General features: G+C 32.4%; 1 long non-coding RNA gene across 1 annotated transcript in view; it reads left to right on the plus strand.

Moving 5' to 3' along the window:
* LOC111085668 overlaps positions 1-13,664 on the plus strand; it is a 27,693-nt gene that overhangs the window by 2,746 nt on the left and 11,283 nt on the right. The window contains exons 2-3 of the long non-coding RNA XR_002610483.1: positions 4,669-4,746; positions 8,123-8,168. This is a non-coding gene — a long non-coding RNA (uncharacterized LOC111085668). The remainder of the gene's footprint in view (positions 1-4,668; positions 4,747-8,122; positions 8,169-13,664) is intronic.

Consider the following 13,664-nt stretch of genomic DNA (forward strand, 5'->3'; position numbering starts at 1 on the left):
TACAGTTGCTAAATATAACGATAATTAAACAAATAAAACACTAAACAGTAATCACGGGGAGAAACTACAGCAAGAAACACACACACACACAAAAAGGTAAAATCAGTAATACGAACATATTAAAATATGTATAATTTAAATGAAGACTGCATGTTGTTCAGTGTTGGAGATTGCTGTTTGATGTGGAGGGTTTCTTTGATCAATAATTCCAGGTCAGTATTAGACTTGCAGAGGATAGAGAAATTTGATAGTATAGGTTGATGTCCTGTTTCTTTACTATGTTGGCGTAGAGAGGAAACACAGGGGTTGTTCAATTTTTTTTGCGTTTTGATGGAAATACCCATATGTTCATAGGCTCTGACTTCTAAATGGCGTTTGGTTTTGCCACTATAGGAGGCCTTACAATCTCCACACGTGTAAAGATAGACAAGTCAAGAACAATAAGGAATGGGGAGGAGATCTTTAGTAGGGAATTTTTTTTATGCGTGATGTGGATATAAAACTAATCTTAAATCCACTTGAGGGTAATAACGACCAAGTATGCGTTTAAGTTGATTTTTTAAATTTAAGCTTTGTTTGCCAGTATAGGGAAGACACAAGTATATAGTAAGTTTAGGTACAGTTGTTATCTTAATTGGATTTGTGAGTTTCTTTGTTAGGAAGGTGTTGGTAATGTTTTCTAATAAGTGTTGTGGATAGCAGTTGGGTTTCACGGTGTCATGTAAGAACGAAATTTCAGAGTGTAGATTAAGATATATGGAGCACAGTTTGTAAGCTCTGTTTAGTAAGCATGTAACAAGGTTTCGTTTATACGTAAACGGGATAAAGCTATCAAAATGTGTAAGGAGACCAGTGGACGTCTTTTTTCGGTAAATTGATATGGAAAATCAATTAGCATTACGGTTAATGAGCATGTCTAAAAAAATGGTAAATTATTATTATTTTGAACGTCACATGTAAATTTAATGGCAGGATGTTGTGAGTTAAGATATTCTAAAAATTTTGAGCATTGATTACTGTTATTAAAAAGAATAAAAGCGTCATCCACATACCTTCTGTACAGAACAGGCCTAAAGTTAATTGGACAGGTGTCAATCCATTTCTGTTCGTAATGAGAGAGAAATGCATTAGCTAAAGTTGGACCTAATGGGGAGCCCATCGCAACGCCATCTATTTGTTCATACAAGGTGTTGTTGAACAGGAAACGTGAATTCTTAGTGGTAAGATCCAGGATGGTCTTAATTTGATTTTCAGAAAAGCCATTTAGAGGAATGTTATTACGCGAAAGCTCAGATATGCATATGTTAACAGTTTCATTTAAAGGAATATTTGTAAAGAAGGAGGTAACATCAAAGCTCGCCATGAAGAGATTATCTGAGGGGGGTAGTTGACTTAGTTCACGTTCAAAGTGGAAGGAATCCGGGATAGTATATTCATTAGTAGTGAGTGGCTGAAGTATAAGTACAAGGAATTTAGCAAGTTTGTAACCAGGTGTGCCTATAGTGGAAAGAATTGGTCGGAGGGAGGAACCTGTTTTATGAATTTTGGGAAGGCCATATAACATACCAGGACGGGAGCCAGTGGGATAAAGCGAAGAAGCAGCATTTTCAGATATAATATTTTTGTTCTTTAGTTGTCTTATGTATCTTTGGATACCAAACGCCATTTAAAAGTCAGAGCCTATGAACATATGGGAATTTCCATCAAAACGCAAAAAAAGTTGAATAACCCCTGTGTTTCCTATATACGCCAACATAGTGAAGAAACAGGACATCAACCTATACTATCAAATTTCTCTATCCTCTGCAAGTCTAATACTGACCTGGAATTATTGATCAAAGAAACCCTCCACATCAAACAGCAATCTCCAACACTGAACAACATGCAGTCTTCATTTAAATTATACATATTTTAATATGTTCGTATTACTGATTTTTCGTTTTTTTTCTTGCTGTAGTTTTTCCCCATGATTACTGTTTAGTGTTTTATTTGTTTAATTATCGTTATATTTAGCAACTGTACTTTGACAATGTATAAAGACTTATGTAAATATATTTTATTCTGCTTTAGATACTGAACATGGAATCTGATAGAATTCCGAAACGTTTATCCATGTCCCCTTTTTGTTAATAAACAATGTTGTATATCATAAGTGTTGTAATTTTGTTTACTTTTAACTGTCATTCTTAGTCCGGAAGTTGATAGTTCTAATATAATTCTAAGTCTTGATATTCAGCCCAACATTGCACGATCTAAAATAAAATTCATTGATTCTTTGTTTTGACCCTATACTTTATTCATTTTGTTTCAATTTTATTGAACTCGACTAGATTAAATCATAGCTTTTGTAAAGTCTTATGCAAAATTGAAATAAGAAGACGACAAATTGAATTTGGAAGAAAGTATTTGTAACCATTAATATTTATTGCACAAATATAAATAATAATTTACAATTCATGCTATTTCACAATAAAGGTGAAACAAAATAATTATAATTATACAATAATTAACAAAATTCTTCTTTCCATTGCATAGCTGTAAGTAAAGCTAATACTAATTTAAAATAAACTTGTAATTTTGATTCTATTTGATAAATATTTCGATAATTTCTGAATAACTTGGAGATTTCTATATTCAATTTTCTGTAAAAATAATCGAAAGTTCAACAAAACGTACTTGGTTTATAATGGATCTTAGACAGTTTTTGGTTCATTTTAATTTTGAAAAGCTTCCTTAACAGACGCGACACTCACATGCATGGTCAGGATTGTCTTTAATGACACGTGTACATTTGGATGCAGTTCTTTAAGTACTTTATTGTTTTGCACGTAAGTTCAAGACAACAAGAGTAATTAATACTCTGGAACAATTTCCAAAATATTTTAAAGTATGCGCATAATTTCATATCACCTATATCACGAGAATTTCTATCTTGGAGCACAAGCTGGAGATCTTGATAATATTTAAGCATTATATAAGATCAATTTAGTCATATCATTCAGATCTCGCCCCTAATAGTTCAGCGGTAAGTCTGAAGTTTATAACGTTAAAAAAACGGGTTTTAATATCCGTGGTAAGCACACCAAAGTCAGCCCATTTTGTAGAGAAATCCAAAATTTTCATTGTGGAATTGTGAAGTCCAAATCGTTGGAGAATTAATTATGTTACATTTTAAATTCTAAGTACGAATATATTCAATTATAAAATATTCCTGAGTATCTACTGTTGAATAATCTTTTTCTTTGTATATAGAAAATTTAGTTTCTTTTTATGCAAATGAGTAGTTTGAAAGGAAGGTTCTGTGTTCATTTGTTCTGCCAGTTCGTTGGCTGATGCTAAGACTGATGTAAATATACTCTCACAATATTCTATTAGAAATAGAATTAGTGGCTCTGTGGTAAGCTTGAGAGTTTATAACGCTAAAATTCGGGCTTGATCTCTGTGGTGCGCGTAGAATAGATAGTCTATTCTGCAGTTTTGTACTTAACTAAAAACAAATCATAAGTTTGTAGCTACATATATTTGCATTTTCGAACTTCAGTTTACTTATTCTGTTTACTTGTATTAAAAGATCATATACAATAACTAAACTGAACATAAATGCATGAGTTACTAGTGAAGCTGCTTTGTTCCTGATACCAGATCATTTGGTTCAATGCATTTCGTATACATCAGTGTCAGGTTTTTACGTATATGTGGGTAGGATTTTTCACAGCAGGTGTCTGTGATTTGTTGGCTGTAATTTTTAACAATAACAAACAGCACATAGTCCATTTGTTAAAAATAATATATTAAAAGAAGTCAAATGTGTATACAAATGTTCATTACACAGTTAATTACCACAGTTGTATCCAGAGCTTTGAATAATCGCCTCTTTTCGTCGAAGTCCACACAGGCTTGGTCAATCACTTTAGAACACAATAGATAAAACAAATTATTCTTCTCAACTCTGTTATTACAATATCATTGGTGATAATTTCACTTACGTTACTCCGTTGGTTACCACAGTTATAACCAGAGGTTCAAATAATTGTCTCTTTTCGTCAAAAGTCCACAACTGTTTGTTCAATTACTCTAGAACACAATTGACAAGACGAACTATTCTTCTCTACTCTGTTGTTACAATACAATCTGCGATAATTTCACTTAAAAAACGCCACTACACACTCTTTATTGCTAATCTTATAAACACACAGTCAATATCTATTTGACTATACCTTCCATTAACTTTGTCTTACTTGAACTATATTTTGGGCGTGTATTCATAAATAGCCTAACTAAGAACGTTCCACATACTAAGAGATATTATGATGTAATGATACTCGAGAAAAATTTATAAAGTTCTAGGAACATGTTGCAGTAACACAACAGTTGCTAATTTAAAAAAAATTGACTGCGCAAGGTATGATTCACACAATTATGTGGATAAAACCTGCAATAAACTATTTCTTCTCAAAATAACTAAATTTAACTCTCGCGCTATACTTGAATTAAAACAGTCATGTATATCTAACAACCAGAAATATGATTCCAAACTGCTTTCAAACTATAGATTCGACAATCAAATCTTATATCTAATAGTTATTTTGTTGACAGAGGAGGTGTATCTTCTTTCTGAACTTCCTGTCTGACTGGAAAGGCTGTAAACACTGTGTATATTTCTTGTAGAATTCCAAGATGTGACCACTCTCATCAAATAATCAATGTTATCTCCAAGGTCTACATTAAAGGTGTAGCAGATAAGTGGTACGTAGAAAAATTATCAATATTTATTATTGTACATCTTAATGTTACTCCTTCATATTGCATCAATTTTCATAATCCTGACCTCTACAATCCTTAAGGTTTGGTTCGAGAGAAGCCACTTCCATTTGCAAAGCTCCTGCCAATACATGGCCAGTTGTGTTATTTACGGCAAGAAAGTTTATAAAATGCTCAGCAACTTCAGTGTTCATGATTTCAATGTTGACCAACTGAAAGATGTAAGATAATTTACTGCTTATGGATGAAATCAGATACGCAATCCAAAAGCACAGAGCAGTATTATGAGTCCTTGGCGAAGGCAATTATTTTCCTATTATGTTTTAGACAAACATAATATAACTTCGTGTAACATATCTTCTAAATAATGAGCATGTACTGTGATTATTTGTTTAATCTTCTTTTTACACGTTCCTCCATCACCGAGTTGATTTTTCCAATAGTTCAGATTGTCTTAAATGTTGTCATTACTTGGACCTTACAGTGTTCCTTTCTTTCCCTATCAAGTTTTGTATTGTTGCGATAAAGCATTCATTTAATCTCCAACCCAGTTTCTCTGTTTGAATTATTGCCTCATGTTCGTTACAAAGGGTGGTGTACTCTCTTAAACAGTTTTCCATTTCTGCTCATTCTTTATAGAGAAGAACTGAACTTTCTTTCTCTTTAATCGCGAAGTCAAATTCTGCCAATCGCCTCCTTGACAGAGTAATGAATTGTACGGCGAGAATAGATTGCAGTGAAAGCTTTACACCTTGTTTTATGATTCGAGAAGATTGACCATAGTCTGATAACAACTCTATTTTTTGTTTTTTAAAATTATTTTGAACAAATAAAATATTTTTTCGTATTGTGTAAATTTGGTAACTTCACTCTGAATAGGTACTTTTTATATTAGGTAATTGTGTATGCTTCTGTTACAAATTTCCGGCCATGGACCTGCCTTATTGGCTAATACTTCATTTTTTTCTTAATCTTGGAAGTAGTCTTCTGCATAACGTTTGTTTTCGTAATAATTTATTTTTTCTGTTTTCCACTGTTGCATCTTCCGCATTTTGTGAATCACATTTTTTGGTGAATTTAGCTATATACACCCCCATCTTTGATTAATAATAAATTCATCCAACTTTTGAATGTATCTCTGTTTCTACTGCTGTTTGAAATTTTTTATATGCCTTTTCTCGGGAAATGTGTCTATATCTTCTGTTCCTCTATATCTATACTAATTTCAAAGTCAAACTCCCAAACGACTGACATAAACTGAGGTGATACGAAATGCTAGACACATTAAAATATTTCAAAATAATAAGTACAGTCAATAAAGAGCATCGACTGTAAATAAAGGAATTTCCCAATTTAGAAAATTTGACACGTGTTATGAATAAAGTATTTGGTGGTGGGAAAATCTTATTAACTACAGTTGCTCTTCTTTAGTTTTTTCATACCAGTAATTGTTGAACAAAAGTAAGGGTTTGTTTGTTTTTGGATATTTGCACAAAGATTCTCAAGGACTATCTGTGCTAGCCGTTCCTAATTTCGGAATAAAAGACTAGAGGGAAAGCATTTAGTGAATGACCCCCCCCCCCAACTCTTGGACTACTCTTGTGTTACCGAATAATGTGATTTGACCAACCTTCATATAACATATATATTTTTATTTTTTATTGTGACAGACGTGGACATTGGAAACACCGATCCATTGTCTGGCATGCTAACCACCGCGCCTCAATCGCCCAAGAAGTTTTCGATAAAATGATATATTTTGGAAGGTTCGGTGAATTTATCAAAATTTGATTTTCACTACTTTTCGCCATTAAGATTTGCTCTACAGTACATTTAAACAGCGTTTCCAAAAAAAAAAAAGTAAAACAAGTTGATTAAGATTTGTTTTAATATTTCAAAATAAATAGCATTTAAAAATAACAAAGCTTATGGTGTTTAGCACCCGTGCTATTGGATTTTTGTGATCTGACATCATAATAGAATTGTTCACAATTTTGGGTCACTAAAAGTGTTCTGTATCTTAAAATTTGGAGTTCGATTCACCATGGTAAGCAAAGTAAAGATGGCTAATTGTGGATCTTTGTGCTATAAAACAACAACACTTAAAAATGATAAAAATATTTTTTCAGTTTTATTGTGTTGATGTTTCCGCATATAAAAGCTATCTAAAAGTATTTATCTTAATTCCAAGTTTATGTTTCATTGTACCATGATTTTGTCTGTTGCGCCGATGAAACCATGATATCAACAGCGTGAATAGCGACTGAATTTCCGTAATCATATCTCACAGTCGCTCGGGGAATCTCCTCTCACAGACCCTAGCGCCGACGCTTTTAAACATTAGTGTAGAAATGATAATAAGAAAGTACGCCTGTATGCCATTCTGTGTATGTACGGTACTCGAATACAATTTGTTTGAGCCTTCAAACAAGTCTATATTGACAAACGTTATTGCACGTGGCTTCACAATACGAAGTACAACTTAAACGACCACCACTAGTAAGTGTATATCAAAGTTTACCGAACAGGAAGGTTGTATAACATCACCTGACCCCTGGTTATATGGTATATAATGTAACAACAGTTTACTAAAGGAAACACATGCCATAAATTTCAAAGTGACTTCCCAGCAATTAAAAAATTAGTCTAGGTCACCTTCTTCTCAGTATAATTGTCTAAAGGCAATATTTGTATTGGAATTCGAAACTCATGCTCTCATCCCTGCTGTGTAAAGGTATAGTGGATATATGTTCTTTGAAAGAGCCCTCCAAAGCTTCCCCTCCTTTTTTGACACGAATGTGTTTAGTATTTTCACAACCAACATTCCATATTTATTTGTTTTCACATACAGTATAAGTTTCAAATATATTTAGGCCTTCTATCATCCTATGTATATAACATGTTTATTTTCCTAAAACCAGTCCTACACGATTGCTTATTTCTTTTTTTTTACAAGAACCTTTCTTTGTACCTGCTTCTTTTTTTCAAAGAGCCTTTGTCCAAATACCTGAGCACTAGGGTAAGATGTACTTTTGTGCATAATATTCATAAATAGTCAAAGGTATATATATATATATATATTGCTTATGATGAATTTTCAAACAATATTCCTTTACTGAATATAGTTTTCAGTGCATTTTGTGATTTTGTGTTTTAGTCTATACACACATACATCATGAACATACATGGAGTGATATCCTTCAATAAAGTGTAATGTCATAAACATTCACAATTTTATATACAAATCAAAGAAATAGTTTATATTGTACTATTTCTACCTTCCGCTTACACAAGATATTAATTTCTTGTGTTCATCAAGTATCCAGAATAGCAATAACTAATAAAGTATTTTTCTTTACAGTGTTCACAGAGAAAAGCTAACTTATATATGGGGAATCTCACGTAAGGTAAGATATATGGTTTTATTCAAATAATATGTTCTTCATAAATTTTCACAGATTTTTATCTGACTTATGATGAATTTATATAAATATAATAATACTGTTTGTTTTCTGTTGTATGCCCATGTAACTACTTCGCAGGATGGAGGTTCATTAGGTCCATGCGGGGGTACATACAAATTTTCAGTTTTGCATTTTGCGTTTTGCGGTTTTATGGACGTTTTTGCGTTTTTTACCACTACCTCACCTCCGGTGGATAGATCTGCAACACATTTGGTGTGGAGGTTTATTGAGGTTCCATGTGGAGATGCGTATAAAAATTCAGTTTTGCATTTTGCAGTTTTTATGGTCGTTTTTTGCGCGTGTGTGTGTGTTTTTTTTGTTTTGTTTTTACAATTACATAAAAGAGAAGCGACTTTTCATGTTCTAAGATAACATTTCATTAATCATGAATTTATATAACTTCCGTCCAGGGTACTCCAGCTAGTAGATAAATAGGATTCTTTGGTCTAACTTCTTTGAAAGTTGTTTTCAGTGTATTTTATGATTTCACATCAATAATGTACATGGAGTGATAGCTTACAATGTGATGTAAAAAACATTTACAATTTTAAGGACGAAATGAAGAAATTACTTACATATATTAGTTTTACCTGGTACTCACAAAAAATAATATTTTTTTGTGTTCATCAAGTCTCCAAAATATCTGTAACCAGTAAAATATGTTACTCTACAGAAAGAACATTTTATATATTTTTATTGGACGAAGTTTTCCACGTCTTGTAAGGTAAGATTATTTTCAATTTCTATAACTTCTATATTTTGTAACGACTTACTTGTTTTTCCTACACAGTATAAACAGCCAAACATTTTTGACATTTATGGTTTAGATATTATTTACAAAAATGTATGTTTTAAACAGTATGTGTACACTATGTATGCTGCGCTTCCAACAGACTATACATAATAGATAGTGTGTAACAACTGATACATTTTATTTAGCCTGTCTAAATACTGTTAGCTGTGACAAATAATAAAACTGTGATTATTAATTAAATTTGTTAAATGTATTCTTAGACCTTTTAAGTCTATGTTAAATAGTTCAAATATATATGTATACCACATGTTCATTATCTCAACCAAATATTAATAACATACTAAAATTATCATAGATGGCCTCTAGAGATAGATTCCCTGAAGAAGAAAAGTGATCTTTCTTTGTATGAAGCATTATTATTATTACTTTTTTTGCTTCCTCCTGTGAAGAAGAGTTTATTTCTTCCGAGTCAGATGAGGTACCCACAACAGTAACGGCTGTAACATTCATTCCAGAAGAACCAGCATTGCTGGATTCACTTTTACTTGAGGAGCCTATCCTACATTCATGGGAAGGAGACTCCTCGTGACTCCAACAATCTAGGATACTGTTACTGGTCTTCCAACGACCAGCACTTCATTCACTTCAAATAGGGCCAGAAGCGAGAAAACAGAGCAAAAGCCTCTGGCTTGTAGTGCAGAGTGGAAATGTGAGGTCCTCAAAGATGAGCAGTCCAAATTGTTGAGGGACTTCATCCGAGGAAAGCCTGTATCCCGTGAAGAGAACATGTGTTAGACATCTCTTGATTTTTTCCAACTGTTTTTACTCTCAGTATTGTTATCAAAATTTCTGAGGAAACAAATAGATTTGCACACCAGAAAGGGGGGAGGACACACCTAAAGATCGATATCAGAATGTAAAAAAAAATACAAAAAATGCTGTTACTCTTGAAGAAATTTTAGCTTTTATTAGTGTAACTATTGCTATGAGCACATCTCTCTTAGAGAATACTGATCTACCATTCCTTCACTTCATTTACCATGGTTTTCTTCAAATTTTTCCAGAGAAAAATTCCTAACTATCGCTCGTTTCCTGTATTTGAATCACAGTACCAATAATGTACCTGAAACTGATGCTAAGCACTATAAACTCTTCAAAATAAGGCCTGTGCTCAGTCATCTACTAACACCTTTTCCAGCTAACATGGGAACATAGGGTAGAATTTCAATTAGACAATATCTACTTACCGAGCTTAGCAAGAGGAGCGGTCAAATTGTGGGTTCTGGCAGAATCCGTGACTGGGGAAAATGTCTAAATTTTAGAGTACACTATGGTAAAGAGGGATGTGTTTAATTAACACAGTTGTAAAGATTCTGATAGACAAGTAACTTGAAAGGGGACACTCCTTCTTTACTGACAACTTTTATACTTCTATAACTATGTTTGATAAGTTGCTGGCACATATGCTTGTGGCACTTGTAGGAAGCAGAAGGCCCACTTCCCACATATGTTTCCAGGTAGGTTAAAAAGGAGAACGTCGCAGTTTTTAAAGTACGTTAAAACATCGAAATAATATGCTATTAATTTAAATAAGTCCTCTTTTAAAAGTTTTATGCAATTAATATGAAACGATTTGTTTTTATTTAACACAGAATGTGTAAGTTTATTGTTTTTTTACTTTTAAAAGCCGGCGCTTAGAATACATTGCCATCGTTTCATATATTGGTTAAATGCAAATGTTTTTTTTTCTTTAGTTGGTCCGGCATGGCCAAGTGGATAGGGCGCTCGACTCGTAATCTGCGGGTTCTGAATCCCCATCCCGCCAACCATGCTCACTCTTTCAGCCGTGGGGGCGTTATAATGTTACGGTGAATCCCACTGTTCATAGGTAAAAGAGTAGCCCAAGAGTTGGCGGTGGGTGGTGATGACTTCTCTCTAGTCTTACACTGCTAAATTAGGGACGGATAGCGCAGATAGCTTTCGTGTAGCTTTGCGCGAAATTCATAACATAACTTTTTTTAGTTTTTATTTCTTACTAAGTTTTATATGAGACTTGATAACGTTTAGAAACTAACAATTAGAAAAATGAACCAATAAAATTATCACCTATGCGCATTTGGCGTTCATGTAATACATTACGTAAAGAAAGCCTAGTTCTAATACGTATCGAACTTACTTTTGTCCTTGATACACATTGTCATAGTCCATTACCTTTGACGTGCTAACTGGAGATCTACGTAGTTTAGTACTATGTATGTTCTCCTGTAATACCCACTGTCTAGAGGTTCAGAAATACTAGAGGTTTTAACCTCCATATTTTAACTTACGTAATGACCAGTAACATAAAGAACACGTGCACTCTGGGAGAGGTGACGATATTATGCTATCATATTGAATTTTGTACTGCGTTTTGCTACACCTACTTGCAACATTGAACACCATCAAAACTAGTGATGACATATTTTATGTCTATCTGCTCATAAAGAAAATGAACTTCTAGTTAATTCAATATTTTGAAATGAACAAATTAATCTAAAAGTTTGAAGCATCACCCACCAAATAAAACTGGTCCAAACAGGAAATGTTTTTGTTTAATCAAAATTTAAATTCATAAAATTTGACCATTACTCTAATGAGTTATGTTTTAATTAAAACACTTTTAATTTTTTAACTTAACGACGCACTATCTTCAACCATATATGGTGAATAGAAATATATGTAAACATTTAGGTTAACACAGTAAGATGGGGGCTTTTCATTACAAGCCGTAAAAGTACATACACGTGTATTGTTTTTAGTAGAAAATTGAACATTTTGAAACTTGAAATATATCCTTCATGTATTAACAGTAATTACTGACCAATAAAGTATTTTTTAACTTCATTATGTATTTGTAGCAGAATGAAGTTATCAAATACTTAATGTATTAAAGTATTCATCTTTACATTTGAGAAAACTAATGGAAAGGATCGAAAGAAACATTGGAAATGAAAAAATATTAATTACAGCCAAGATCAAAATTATCACTAGAAATGAGAATCGTTGCTCTAAATTAATTGTTAATTGAACGTAAATACAAAACTTATTTTTTAATTTTGTATTTAAATTCAATGAAGAAATGAATCTTATCTTATACCACTAATTAAACCACTATGGTCACCACCAGAGGGTATTAAATACACAAAAAACTATTTTGATGATTTCAGCTGTATTTTACGCTACTAATAAAACTCGTATAGTGTAAGTAACATTAGAAAGGGTATAATTCTAAAAATTATAGAATATGAAAGAACATTTATTTTATAAAGTCCTTTATATTATGATATTTACAATTTAAATCTTCCATTTTATGCATTTGGAATTATTCTTATTTTCAGCATTGACGTTACAACAATATATACAGAAAGTGACCGTATAACACTTGTCAAGATGTTATTTTACATGCAAGTTTTTCTATGAACACTGAACAGTAGGATAAAGAAACGAAATCCTAACTTTCGAAGTATTATTTATTTTATAAGATAATCGAAATAGACGTTAAATAAGTTTTTAAATAAGAAACCTTTACAGCATTATTGGTTTTATTCTAAAATCTTGAGTGCTTTTTTTTATCTAATTTCGTTCTCTTTCGAATATCATTTTTTAATGTGAGTTAGAAGGTAAATTAAAATAGAACAAATAGCAAATCCAAACAATAGTTCCTGTGCATTGTGTATAAAAAAATCCCACTAGATGGCTGAGTTACTACTACATAACTTATTGTATTGACGTTTTACATGACAGTCCCCAACAATTGAAAACAATGGTGATAATTTTAATCATTTGGAATTAAACTATGATTAAATCTTATATATTTCCCTCCATTAACAGTTCACTTTAAAATATGTTTGACACTAGAATTTCCGAAAGAATTACATGTATGACGTTTCTTTACTCTGAATTATTGTGTGCTTATGTAAACGGCCCAACCAACAAAAACGCAAAAGGCTAAAAAAAATTCCTAGAATAATAATTATCGTCAGTGTAAATAGTTAGAAGGAAACAGGGGTCTTGCATACCTGGCCCCCAAGTGGCACAGCGGTGTGTCTGCGGACTTATAACGCTAGAATCCGGGTTTCGATTCTCTGGCGGAAAGGGCGCAGATAGCCCATTGTGTTTAACTTCAAACGATCAATCAAACTTTCTTACGTAGTGGATTTTCTAAAGAGGAAATGGAAATAATATTTCACCTCGATTTTCTATGCAAATCGACGTGAGTCTATATCAATCATTCAATAGTTTAAATTATCTAGGTAATCAACCAATCTTTTGTGTGAAGCATAATGTTTTATCTTACATTATTTTCCCTTTGTGCAAATAAGTTAGTCTCGTAATAAGAATAAAAAAACAAAAAAGAAGACACTAATATAAAACTTAATCTCTCTTTTCTTTTTTACACAGGCAATAATTACTCCATGGGCTTGTGAACTGATTTGAAAACTAGAAAATAATATCGTCAATGAGCTTAGTAACACGGGAAAGGTTTAATCTATTTCCACTGCAAGTTATAAGTAAAACAAACTAAAGATTGAGCAGTTGCATGCTGGAGACTTAACTGTTTCTCATTCTTTGTTTCCAAAAAGTAGTATTCACTAGGAACCCAATAATTTGTGATATATATATATATATATATATATATATATATA

Source organism: Limulus polyphemus, unplaced genomic scaffold, assembly GCF_000517525.1.
Source record: "Limulus polyphemus unplaced genomic scaffold, Limulus_polyphemus-2.1.2 Scaffold541, whole genome shotgun sequence".
In the NCBI taxonomy this organism is placed as follows: Eukaryota; Metazoa; Arthropoda; class Merostomata; order Xiphosura; family Limulidae; genus Limulus; species Limulus polyphemus.